The 13,919-nt window shown below is 41.9% G+C and overlaps 1 protein-coding gene across 20 annotated transcripts in view; it reads left to right on the top strand.

Annotated features, from left to right (window-relative positions):
* Positions 1-13,919, top strand: part of FOXP1 (forkhead box P1) — a 627,940-nt gene that overhangs the window by 115,693 nt on the left and 498,328 nt on the right. For 2 of the 20 annotated variants that reach the window (XM_059879647.1, XM_059879650.1), the window contains exons 4-5: positions 5,987-6,117; positions 7,886-8,033. The exons of 16 other annotated variants lie outside the window; for them this stretch is intronic. The gene's annotated coding sequence lies outside the window, so the exon portion shown is untranslated. Of the gene's footprint in view, positions 1-5,977; positions 6,118-7,885; positions 8,034-13,919 lie in introns of all 20 variants that reach the window. 2 more of the 20 variants (XM_059879649.1, XM_059879651.1) reach the window with 2 other exon arrangements.

Here is a 13,919-nt window from a genome sequence, read left to right on the forward strand (position 1 = left end):
GAGAAGACTTGAGAGTCCCTTGGACTGCAAGGAGATCCAGCCAGTCAATCCTAAAGAAAATCAGTCCTGAATATTCATTGAAAGGACTGATGCTGAAGCTGAAACTCCGATACTTTGACCATCTGATGCGAAGAACCAACTCATTGGAAAAGACCCTGATGCTGGGAAAGATTGAAGGCGGGCGGAGAAGGGGACAAGAGAGGATGAGATGGTTGGATGGCATCACTGACGTGATGGACATGAGTTTGAGTAGGCTCTGGTAGTTGGTGATGGACAAGGAAGCCTGGCGTTCTGCAGTCCATGGGGTCACAGAGTCGGATATGACCCTGCCACTGAACTAAACTGATGTGGTTCACTTTATGTTTCCTTTGGATACCTGTGTTAGAGAACGTATATGCTGTAGAGTTTCTGGGTGGCGCTAGTGGTAAAGAACCTGGCTACCAATGCAGGAGACATTAGAGACATGGATTCAATCCCTGAGTCTGCAAGATCTCCTGGAGGAGGAAATGGCAATCCACTCCTCAGATATTCTTGCCTGGGGTATCCCATAGATAGAGGAACCTGTCTGACTACAGTCCATAGGGCTGCACAGAGTTGGACACGACTGAAGCAACTTAGCATGCACATGCTATAGAACTTGCATGTTCTGTAACATGTAAGTTCCATATTTCTAAAAGCATCAATCTTTGAGGAATTCCTTCCTTAAAAAGGGAGTAAAATGTTGTTTCAGATGTTTTTCAAGTCTAAAAAAGTACTAATTTATTTTCATCCATTTATTGTCTAAAAAGACAACTAATTGATTTCAGTAATTTATTTAGTCAGAGTAGTGAGACAGAATGCTTTTCAAATTAATCCATTCATTTCATCTGCTGTAAATGCAGCACCACAATAAATATTCCCTCATGGATTATAATCTGATTGTCATAAAACCTCATTCCATCATTTTAATTCTAGGTACACTGTACTGACATTAGCTGAAGAATCAAATAGTTATCAAACTACTGATGTTTGACATCAGATACTAGCAGATAATCTATTTTTAAAAGTTATCTTCTGTTTTGTCATGGAGACCTGTAAATCTCAAACTAGTATGTATACACCGTTAGGCTTATGTCACGGTAGTTGGGATCTTGCTAAATCATAGAATAATTTACTCTGGCATACTGTGATGCACGGGCACTTTCCCCCTAAAGACTTCTGTGGGAAAAGACATCATTTTAACATTTTAAATGGCCAAATTTATGTTGGCATATAGTACAAGGTTTTGAATGTTCACAGTGACATTCCTCCATACTTAAGTCCCCTTTGATTTGTGCTCCCAGATTCCCCACCTTTTTCATAAGTGGACTTGAGCCATCTTCCCTCTTTCCTCCACTGCCATTAAGGTAGTTTTTGGTAGAAATGTTTAAGATCAAAGTTTGTGTACTGATCATTGCCTTAAAAAATCACTGCTGCTACTTCTACTGAGGATTTTGCACTGTGTTTTACTTACCTTAGCTTAATAAAAATATTGGGAGTTGCTTACACATAGTGGGAAACTGACTGCCCTTTGTGGGGGAAATGTAGGAAAACATGATGGCAGCTTTCAGCAGAGAGAAATCTTGAAATTGGTTACTAATGTTGGGATCATGGCATCTGGGCCCATCACTTCATGGGAATTAGATGGGAAACAGTGGAAACAGTGTCAGACTTTATTTTGGGGGGCTCCAAAATCACTTCAGATGGTGATTGCAGCCATGAAATTAAAAGACGCTTACTCCTTGGAAGGAAAGTTATGACCCACCTATATAGCATATTCAAAAGCAGAGACATTACTTTGCCAACAAAGGTCCGTCTAGTCAAGGCTATGGTTTTTCCAGTAGTCATGTATGGATGTGAGAGTTGGACTGTGAAGAAAGCTGAGCGCCGAAGAATTGATGCTTTTGAACTGTGGTGTTGGAGAAGACTCTTGAGAATCCCTTGGACTGCAAGGAGATCCAACCAGTCCATTCTAAAGGAGATCAGTCCTGGGTGTTCTTTGGAAGGACTGATGCTAAAGCTGGAACTCCAATACTTTGGCCACCTCATGCAAAGAGTTGACTCATTGGAAAAGACCCTAATGCTGGGAGGGATTGGGGGCAGGAGGAGAAGGGGACGACAGAGGATGAGATGGCTGGATGGCATCACCGACTTGATACACATGAGTTTGGGTAAACTCCAGGAGTTGGTGATGGACAGGGAGGCCTGGCGTGCTGCAATTCATGGGGTCGCAAAGAGTCAGACACGACTGAGTGACTGAACTGAACTGAACTGAATGTTGGGAATAGAAGGGGTAGGGACAGATGGTATAGATGTTGGATCAAAGGCTAGGAAGATAAGGGAAATGTTGGGGATGGGAGGCATGAGGTGGAAAAGAAAAAATTGTCTTCAAACTTTGAGCTTGCCTGACATAGGATAACAGTGTGCTTATCAGTGATGGGAAATTCAGTGAGGAAGATTTTTGTAGGCCAGGGCTGTAAACTTTTGACTTTAATTTGGAGTACTCTGATTTGGAGGTGAAGGTGAAAAAAATCTAGAAATACCCAGAGGACAACCTTAATTTATCTTTCTTCAGAAACACTATCACACTCTGGGCTATATTTTTATTTAGGGGTTATTGTGTTCCAGTATTCTTAATTCTAGGTATCTTTTGGCCAACTAAAAATGATTGAACTTTTCTGTTTGTTTGTTTGTTTTTTTTTTAAATCATAGATTATGTCCCACTTAAGCAATAGAGAGGAATATCACTAATTCTCTCACTGGTGTGAAAAAATAAAAATGAACATTTAAGCATATCCTTCCATTTGTTTAAGCATAGTCTGATCAGTTTTTCACTGACCTGGTGAGACAAGGGAAGGGGGGCAAGCCCTGAGGGGCTCTGGGGCTCTGGCTTCTACCAGGTGCGACCTGCTCCAGGGAGGGGATGGGGACAGTGACAGGTGGGGAGTTTGACTGGGGCAGTAATGTCAAAGTGAAGAAATTCATGAAGTGGTAAACGGTGGGAGTAACTATGAATCTCTTAAGGTATCCAAATGCCTCATCATCTTAATGACGTGCATGAATGAATGAATGAGATTCCCACTGTCCCTACCTACTGTCCTTCTAGTCTTGACTATTTTAGTATATTTCCTTCTAGTCTTTTCTGAATGCAGAATTTAAATGTATAGTTGCAATCATCTTGTGCTTGTAACCTTCTATCTTGCTTTTTCTTCATGGTAACTGTTACCATGCTGCCATATTATATTTATGATAATTATTCTTTATTGACTGTCTTATTATATGATCTAGTCACTGCACAGATATTTTTTGAGGTATCTTCTAGGGGTTGGAGCCTGTTCTGTATTTTTGAAATGAGTAAAACCAGTTTCCTGCCTGTGTGGAGATCACTGTTAGAGACATAAAAGATTTTTTTGTGTTTGCCATACCTCGTAGCAGGGTGTTTAGTGTTTTGATGCCCACCAGTCACTGTGGCAACCAAAATACTCCCACACAGTCCCAAATACCACACTCCCCAGCTCCCCAAATGATCACTGGTCTAAACCATAATTTGGTTAACAGTTTTCCTTCCGGACAGGATGGTAAGTTTTGGACATTTTAGGTTGGTATTTTTTTTTAATTAAAATATATTTTTTGTTGTGGTTGAAGTTACATAACATGAAACATACTATTTTAACCATATTTATACAATTCATTGGCACTAAGTACATTCACATTGTCATTGTTGTGCAACTCTCGCCATCATCCATCTCTCGAATTTTTCACCTTTGCAAACTGAAACTCCATGCCTATTAAACACTAACTTTTCAGTTCCTTTTCTCACGTCCACCTCTTGGCCCCTTGCATCTACCAGTGTACTTTCTGACTCTGAATTTGATTTGACTATTCTTGATACATCATATAAGTGGAATCAAACAGCACCTGTCTGCACCTGACGTATATTGGAGTGCATTTTTAAGGTTGATTTAATATACATCCTACAAGCAGATTGTACCTCCCCCCACCTTTTTTTTTCCTTTTCTGTGCCATATTAACACATATGTAAGAAATCTAGATTGGGTACCTTTTGTTCTTCTTAGTTTTATTCGGTGGTAGACAGTTATACATGAGTTGTATCTGTGAGTCCCATCTTCTGGTAGAACAAGGCCTTGAGTGCTGGGGCAGTTTCATGCTACTTTGTGTCTTTAAAGTTTTGCTACTTAAGATTTTACAACAACTTTTTGACAGTATTGGAGAAAGGGCATATGAGATAATCTTGGTTAAGATCTCAAGTGGAAACCCATTGTTTTTCCCTCCAAATGGCTGCTTTTTCTCCATGTCTATACCGTCTGAAGGTAAAGTGAAATACATTTAAGGGCCTAGTGTTAGAGACGGTTTAAAAGCTCATAGTTCAGCATCCTAGTTCTGACACTTATTGACTGTGTGTCTTTGGGTAAGTTACTTAATCCAGTTCTGTCTATTCATCTTCTATTACAGAACAGTATCTACTTCATAAAGATCTTGTGAGAAGCAATGAGCTTTGCTTACATGGTTAGCTTGTTAGCTGCAGTGGAGACCAACATTTATATAGTAGTTGCAAGCATAGGCTCTGGTGCCAGGGACTGGGTTTAAATCTTGATTCAGCTACTTATTATCCTCTGACCTTTTTGTAAGTTACTTTGTAAGTTACTCTGAGTCTTGGTTTTCCTGTCTGTGAAATAGAAATACAAAAAGAGAATCTCCTTTTTGCCCACTGACGTGCACACTGCATGTGGCTGTGGGTGGTGATGGTGGTACTTTGTGCTCTAGTGCAGGACCTGCATGTGATGAGAGTCTGTAAATGGCACCTCTGGGCACAGTAACAGCCTAGGGAGTGTGAATAAGTGGGGGTTTATACATTAGTCCTCTCTGTTTTCACTTTGTTTGTTTTTGGTGGCAGTGGGGCTAATATGTCTGCCTATACATTTTTCTGACTTATATATTGCCTTAAGTGTTAGCAGAACTAAAATTAATAAAATGCCTTTTTATAGGTATAACAGTGAACTGCTGTACCCTTATTTCTTCTTTGGACTTGGGTCCAAAGGGTTTGGGGCTGATTTCAGAGTCATGATATCTGAGTCCAGATATCACATATTAAAATAAGTGGAACAAACTTATTTTTTGGAGAATGTAATTTAAGATGAAGCAGAGGGGAAAAAAAAGAAAAGCATTTTCAAAGTTCTGCTGAATTCCGTTGGACTTTGTTGGTATTTTTCATTTTGGGGCTTATATTTCATGTTCTTTGTATTGGGTGTAAATTGAGTGTGAACAGTTCTGCATGTTGTATCTCAGAAGTCCAAATCTTTATTCTTTATCAAGCATAGTGTACCACACTTTATTGGGGAAGTTCCAGTCCTCTGGTGTGAGATTGGTTTCGTGGCCTTAAAAACAAAAACCCTGAAAAAATAGTATGTCCTCTACAAAATAAGTATTCCATGCTTACAACTCCTCCCCCAAGAAAAATATGACCCTCAAGGCAATGAAGCACACAATACATAATGAAAAACAATAAAACCTAAGTTCTAGCTTGTACTTTAGTGACTCACTGGCTTCATAATAAAATGTGAACGCAATTACATTTGTGCATCCTCAGCCATTAGGCGAACTGTAGGAAGAAGTAAGGGGGAAGTCTACAAATAGGGTTGTAGGACAAATTCAGATAAATCTCTAAACTCGGGAGTCACCTGGTGTCCAGCAGTGAAGCCTTTCTTGGCTTGGCCGGATGGAACCAGTATGAGTCATCAGAATGTGGAGCCTTCGTTCTGTTCACCTGACTGCTCTGTAAGGCTGTATCTGTATGCTGTGTTCTTATGATTCTAGTGATTTTGATGATTCATTAAAAAAAACAACCACAGGAACAAGATATGTTGACTCTTTGACAGGATGGCCTTAAGAGTGGACTGTTTCATTTTTACCTTTTTGTTCTTTTCCCCTATCACTTGAGTTTTTTCAGCTGGCATATCTGCTGTAGACATAAACTTAGCCTGTTTTCCCTCTGGGTTCAAAAGAATGGAAACCTTGCGCTGGTTTTGGCTAGAAGTAAAACCTGCAGGATATTGAGTCCTCTGTGGAAAAGACTAGAAGGTATGTTCTCAAAATTTCAATAGTAGTGGCCTGGGAAATTGTTGGCAAAAAATAGAGCATTTTTGTGTTATTTGGGTTACAGAAAAAAAAGTCTTTACAATATGACACAATATTGTCATTGATAAACCTGAGTCATTTTTCCCTTTCTTGCCTTTTAAAAGTCTTGTCAAGATCTGTGGTTATATAGTTATTTATTTACTTATTCAACATAAGTGTTCTCATTTGGGCTGTAAACTGAGACCAGGCCATGTGATTTTTTTTTAGCCACACACCACCTGGCATGTGGTGGCATTGTCAGTCTTCGTTCAGTCAGTGGTTAGTGTGAACAGATAAACGCAGTGATAATAACGGCTGCGTGTGTGCCTAGTTTCTCAGTTGTGTCTGACTCTCGCAACCCCATAGACTGCAGCCCTCCAGGCTCCTCTGTCCATGGGATTCTCCAGGCAAGAATATTGGAGTGGGGTGCCATTTCCTTCTCCAGGGGATCTCCCGACCCAGGGATTGTACCTGGGTCTCCTGCATTGCAGGCAGATTGTTGACTGACTGAGCTATGAGGGAAGCCCTTCATAGGCTGACGTATATTTACTGTTTGAAGGTAACAGATTCTTTGTGAAACGCATACAGGCCTTCTCCCTCTTCAGCCTTGCCACACATCTTTGGTTATTCTAACTGCTCACACTGTTGGGGTATGCAATTGAGGCTTGTGGAGGTTTCTGAGAGAACTCGAGGTCATGTGGTGTAAGTGCGTTTTCAACCCACTTCTGTCTGACTTGGAAACACATAGGATCCGTGGCCAGCTGATATGCCAAATGGTTGTAGCTTGTGAAGTCTCCTGGTGAAATTGTTCCAAAGATATTTGATGAGCAGTATTTTTCTTTGCAACATTGAGAGGTGTTATCCAAGGAAAGTGCATCAGAATTTGATTCTAGTCATTAAGAAAGAGGATTCACTTATAAATAGGAGTAACAGTAGTAACACATGTTCTTTTTGTTGTGTTGTTAGGTATTCTGCTAACCTCTTTTTATGGGTTAGCTCCTTTTGTCTTTAGAAGATGCCTATAAGGTAGATACTTTTATTCCCATTTTGCAGATGAGAAAACTGAGACTCAGGAAGCTTAATGAAAGCTTAAATAACTTACCCAAGGTTACACAACTAGAATGTGGGAGAAAGGAAAATACTAAATGACTTTAAAACTTCTTTCTAAAGTACAGTTAGAGCCAAGGAATTGAAATAACCCTGATTTTTCATCAGTTCACACTGATGCTTGTGAGCCATCCAGCACTGTTTCTAAGTACCTCCCCTGGTGCAGGATGTATTCATTTTTACCTTTTATGAATATTTTATTTTTATTAGTCTAGAGGGAGAGGGAGATTGGCCAGCACTGTGAGTTCCTAGAGTTCCCCGATGAGCCCCATTAGGCTGATACTGTCCTGGAGACAGGATGCTGCCTACAGAGGTTGCCTTGAGTTTTATCTACAGGCACAAGACCTACAGGACTTGAAGGGATGCAGGTGAATGACTCCATGGCATCCATGTGTAAAATTCACTGGGGGAAACTGACATTCAAGAATGTTTCAGTGAAAAATTTGGCCTTTGACTGAAGATGGTCTGCAGCTTTTCCGGTTGTGAGCTCTCTAGCTTTGAATTTTGGCTTTGCTTCCCCACCCCCCCCATTACATTCTCAGTGAGAGAATGGATACTCTAGTATGATGATCAAAGCTCACTTTAGATTTCATCATTACCGATTGGTAATTAATTTGCATTTCAGTGTGTGCTAAGTCACCCAGGAAATGTTATCTTCATCCCAGTCCCATCTGAATCTCAAGAATGACTCAAGAATTTTGCTTCTTTCCTCAATGAAGATGGAAACAATTTTGCATTTGTTATTTTTGCGGGAGCTCCAGCTTGACAAGAAGGTAACTTATTCGGAGCTGGTTTCTGGGAAAGAGCTGAAACTATAGAATGGTCCTAAATGTGTGTTTTAAATAATGCTGACATATTTTGTTGATGCTGGCTATTTTATTTGATTGCTATCCGTTCCGAAGTCTCCCCCTCCTTTTTTCTTCTTTGAAATCTGTTGGTTACTATGGAAACAGTGTTGTTTTGGGTTTGGGTGGAGCTGTATCCACAAATGCAATATAAAGTCGTTTATAAAATGGGTTAATATTTATTCTGGCTGGGCATGTATGGGACTTGATGTAATGATAATCACGATCACACATGCAGAATAAATTTGCACTTTTATTGTTATTTTCTTAAGTCTGCCTAAATGTGTGCAATTTTGCTTGGAATGCACTGTCATTTCCTCTCTGATTTGGATATTGCCATTTAAAAGCCAACACCCTGTGCTGGTGAAATTGCTTTGAGTTGGAAGTACTCAGCAGGTCTCAAACATCCTTGCGATCACATTTTCGTTCAGGAGAGTGACTTCTGGGATTTCTTGTGAGACTTGCTCCAGGACCCAGCTTGCCAATTTGGGCCTGCTCTCCACCTCCTCTTCAACAAGCAAGTCCTCCAGCTCTCATTTGTCTTCAGTAACGCAGAACTGTACAGTCCCTCCGCTTCCACATGGATGCTTGTGAGCCAGCCAGCACTGTTTTTAAGTACCTCCTTTGGTCCACGATGCATCCATGAATGTAGGTGAAAGATGAAAGGACTGGGTATTCTGGCCAGCCTCAGGTGGAGTCCAAGAAAAGGGGTAGGGATTTTGGAAAAGTTTCCAGGGATGATCAATGAAGATTGATGAAAGGCTGAGCAAGGAGGATATTGGGGAAAGGTTCAAGGAATCAGTACTATTTAATATGAGTTTGAGTAAACTCCAGGAGTTGGTAATGGACAGGGAGGCCTGGCGTGCTGCAGTCCATGGGGTGCCAAAGAGTCGGGCACGACTGAGTGAGTGACCTGAACTGAACTATTTAACGTACATAGGAGATGTGCTGGGGCATATGTGTTAAGTGTGGGGGCATTTCATTAAGTCTTTGTAGCCAGGAACATGTTTGTAAGAAAGGGAGTTCTCTTTAGTTCTCTAAAGATCTACCATTAAGAAGACAATAACCATGAAGAGCAGGTGAAATTGCTGTATGAAGTAGACACATGGTGGGAGTCTTTTAAAGATGGCCAGAAATTGCTGTATGATGTGGTCAGATGGCAGGAGTCTTTTAAAGATGGCCAGACTCTGGAAGAGGACACCACTAGAAAGAAGTAGGGGCGCCCCTCCCCTTGATGTCACTTAGGCATACATTAGGTACGCAGTTTGTTGGCTGGTTTGCAAGTCCTGTTGGAAGCCAAGCAGTGACTTAGATGACCTCACAGAATTCCCTTACAGGCCCCTGAGTTATTGTCTTATTGTGAAGGAATTTTCAAAATTCATTTTTCTGTACCTTTTGCAAGACCTTTTTAACTCTCTAGCAATGAACACGGGAATATAAAAAATTGCTTTTGTGAAGACCAAAATCCTACAGAGGACTGTTGGAATGATCAAGGATCCTGATCTTAAATTTTGCAATGCTGTGTACCTTTGTGATGGTTCTAATAATGTTGGGTGTATTTTTCAAAGTCCTTTCAATCCACAAGAATTTTGGTGAGTCATGAATGGACTTGTAGGATCATAGAGTTTGAGGAACCTTTGAGATTGAACAGGTCGGAGGTTCTCTTGTATCTCAGCATCACCGGGAATCCTCTTAGAAATGAGAATTCTTGGGTCCTATCCCAGACCTACTGAATCAGGAACTCTGAAGAAGACAGATAGCTGCCTTTGTTTTGGATGTCCTGGATGACCAGCTTGGGCCTCCATCATCCATCATCCCTTGTTTTACTTAGAACATTAGCATAGTAAGGTAAAGTTTGGGGCTAATTGGTAGTCTGTGTCATTGTTGGCAAGGTAACCAATTAACCTGGCATAGGAAAAAGAAAGTGTTTTAGTCACAAGTTGCCCCCAACTGTCTTGTAAAAGATACCCTTTTCTCTTTACTGGAAGAATGGCCATACCATGGCTCAGAACCTTTAGCAGGAATGAGGAGGAAGTCCCTATGATGATGGGCTGTGATAATGGGCCACCACCTTGCAGGACATTTATTCAAATAATTTTTATCAGTCATTTCCTTTTGGTGGGGGCCCATCTATCCGTCTGTCTTATATCCCCACACATGCACCCACGTATCCTTCTACCTCCTCGTGCAACAGCTCTTTCTTAATACCCACTGTGCTCTGGGCACCGTGTAGGGACCGGAGCAGGGAGAGAGCATTAGCATCCTCCGAGCGTGACTGGTATCTTTTGTTTTCTTTCCCTCACATTCACACCATGTGTGTTGCCCAAAGCCCAGATACCCAGTTACCACCCTAACATTTATTTTCCCCTTGTATTTTTGGCCTTGGGCTTTCTAGGTCTACAACCCACTAAATTCTTCTTCAGTCACATAAGTTTTCTCACTGAAGCTAAGTGTTCATTTAATTGTAAAGACAAAATATATCCACGAGTAAGTGTCATTGAGAAACACAGATGTTATCGTTCCTTACATTGTGTATTATATTTGGGCCAGAACCTCTCCTCTGTAGCGTTAGATGGTGAGGAAACGGAAGACCCAGCCTCTCCTCGAAGCAGACCCTTTTATGACTGTCCACATGGTAGGAGGTTTTTTTTTTTTTTTAATTAGTTTTCTCCCCAATGACTTAAGGGTGGGGCTTAAGAACCTACACTTACCACTGACTCAGCATCACTCCACCTCTATTGTCTGGGGTTGTTTTTCTGCACCCACCCCTCAAGCTATTTTCTCTGTGGAAGAGGAAGGAAAAAAATTCTGCTGAAAACAATCCAATTCTGATCAGTTTCCCATAGCATAATAAATGCTTGTTTGGACATTGCTTGGACTGTCATTTTAGCAAGAATCTTCTGTTTGATTAAATAACTTCTCTGTTATGTATTGAACAAAATGAAATGTATGTCATAACAGATATAGCTAGATGATGACAACTTTTCTTGACTGTGAATTTCATTAAAGATATACATTTGTGTTGTAGCCCTCTGAATGACAGAAGTTGACAAATAGCTGGGGAAAGTTGTTTTCTGGAGAAAAGTTAGCAGCTCCCCTCTGTTAAGATTTTCCCAGCCCTCAGACAAAAATCAGAAGGAATCAGAAAATCGGGAGAGGTTGGGGGCTGGTGAGTGGGATGGGAGGTGTGATCACTCAGGAACGTTGTGGCGGTGCTTGGGAGCATCTCTTTGTTTCGGGTGACCGTGCAGATGTGTTCATTGTTGTCAGTGGGATAAGTGCCCAGTTTCCCCGGCCCAGCCTGCTGCCTTGAGGATGGACAGATGGATTTGTTCTTTTTCCCACTCTTTGAGCACCTGTGCTAAGTCTTAGACAGTGTGCATGAAACCAGGACCAGTGCCCTGGCTCTTGGAGTATGCAGGGGGGCCCAGAATGGAGCAATGTGAATAATATTCAGGGTGCAGGCTCTGGAGTTATTTGGACCACTCAAGGTAGAGCCCTTCCTAGCTCTTTCATCTTGGGCAAATTCCTTAAGTACCTTGTGCCTAGTTTTTCCCATCTGCCAAGTGAAGATAATACTAGTATCCACTCTGTAGCCTTATTGTGGGGAAGATGAGATGATACAATTCTGGATAGACTTTTATAAGAAACACTGATGTATAATAACTTATTTGATGCATTCATGATACCAAACCCTATGAGACAGATGTTCATGTTACAGATGTGCATACAATACCTGGGTCAAGAAGATGCATTGGAGAAGGAAATGGCAACCCACTCCAGTATTCTTGCCTGGGAAATCGCATAGACAGAGAAGCCTGGCCAGCTGTGGTCCATGGGGTCGCAGAAGCGTAGGATATGACTTAGCGATTAAACACAACGACAAACTCCTATTGATAATGTAAAGAGAAGGGGTAGAATGGAGATTGGAACTTAGGCAGTCTGGCTTTCAGCGGCTGTGCTTGGTACAAGTCAATCCTCTGTAAGTGCCACCATTAGAAGACACCATCAGGGGTCAGGCTTACCCAAGAAAGTGATTGTGGCTGACATCAGAGAAGCCCACTTGCTTCTCCCAGGAGTCAGAAGGGTAAAGCAGAAGCAAAGTGGATTCCTGGCATTGCCTATGAAGAAGTGCCATTTCGGAAAAGTCAGGTGGGGAGGGTGTAGCATTGTTTGGTATCTTGATTTTTTAGTTCCCGGGAACCAAAGGCATCCTAGCCCTATTCAATTCCCTGAAGAGACCAAGAGGGAATAGTAGTAACTCGGCCTGATTCACCATCTGCCATCCCAAGAGAGCATGCTGACTGGGGAGGAGCCTGTCGGGGGCCTCCTCTTTAGAGGTTGCCAACTTTGGCAACCACCATGAGCACCCTGTCATAGGGTGAGCAGGGCATCCTGAAAATTCTGACCAGCTGTATCCGCCTCTTAGACCTGTGGGCAGTTAGCTTGTTTTCTTAAATAATATCTCCATTTATATATGAGTAAATGGATTCTCTAGCCTTTGCAAAAATGCGTGCTTGATACCACTTGTGAGTACTGTTCAGGTGAAATTACTTTTTTTCCAGTTTGTTCTTGCCATCATCCATACTTCTGTTATTACACAGTACACGCCTGCATAGAGCCTGTTCTTGGTTTCTAGACTTTTCCATATCAGGGGTAGCTAGAAAAAGCTTCAAGAAGATGCTTAATTGAACAGAGTGATGTTCAGGGGTCAAGACACAATAACAACAGTTATCTTCGTGACTGCTTCTGTGCTTTCATCCAACATTGCCTTTAATCCAGGCATCACAAAGCCTTTTAAAACAGGCAGTAATTGAAATTGCAAAACCCTTGTGGGGTAGGGATTTTTGTCCTCATTTCTTGTGGGGAGTGAACCCAGTCTGGAGGAACTTGGGGTCACCATTCCCACAGTGTCAGGGAGAGGCAGTCATATGTGGCCCTGAGTATGGGATGCTTTCCTGTGCCACTGTGTCCTGAGCAGGGCGCTGAAATATCCTGAATCCACAGACACTGGTTAGGCGTAAGTTTCTCTGTTTTCAAAGGTGACCTGCTGGGAGATCCCCCCCTCCCCTGCCCAGCCCCCTGTCCTGCCCCAGGATGAGTTCTGAGGTCTGAGAGTAGCTAAGCCACAGAGAGAGGCTTAGTAGCAGATGCACAGAAACTGGGAGAGGCAGCTTGGGGCTCCATAAGGTGCTGAATTTCGAGTCAGGCACCTCTCAGGTGAAAATGCATGATTAATTGATTTATCTGAGAGACAAGAGATGGGTTTATCAGTGGTGCTGCTGGTGCTGGACTGTTGGCATTGGAAGGGTTATCTGTGGAGGTGGCCAACCTGCTGGGCCATTTTAAGCAGCGAACTCAAGTCACCAGGTTACATTCGGGAGTCCTTAATTTGAGCAAGATGAAGCTATATCACCTTCAGATTTAAAAACACATAGTCAGTGGTGACTGGTTTGAATTTTTCATCATTGGATGACTGTGGAATACAAGGGAACTAAATGGGATTTATTCTTAGATCCGACTTCCAAGGCAGATGAAATGATTTCCCTCTCACATCTTAACGGATTTTTAAATCCTATGGAGGATTTGGCTGAAGACACTCTGTGAAATTGCAACTGTACAGGAATGGGTGCTCACCTATTATATTCTGTCTCAGCAAGTGAAATGGTGACTGGAGCTCACCAGAAGGAGAGTGGTACCCAGGGAACTGGCCTGTCAAGACCACATCATCCTATGAGCTCTGTGCTCCTCTGAAAAGCATAGCGCCCTCCTGAAGTCAGGTGAAGGGTGTTGTTTGAAATGAGCCATATTTTA

The sequence above is a fragment of the Bos taurus genome, chromosome 22, assembly GCF_002263795.3.
Source record: "Bos taurus isolate L1 Dominette 01449 registration number 42190680 breed Hereford chromosome 22, ARS-UCD2.0, whole genome shotgun sequence".
Taxonomy (NCBI): domain Eukaryota; kingdom Metazoa; phylum Chordata; class Mammalia; order Artiodactyla; family Bovidae; genus Bos; species Bos taurus.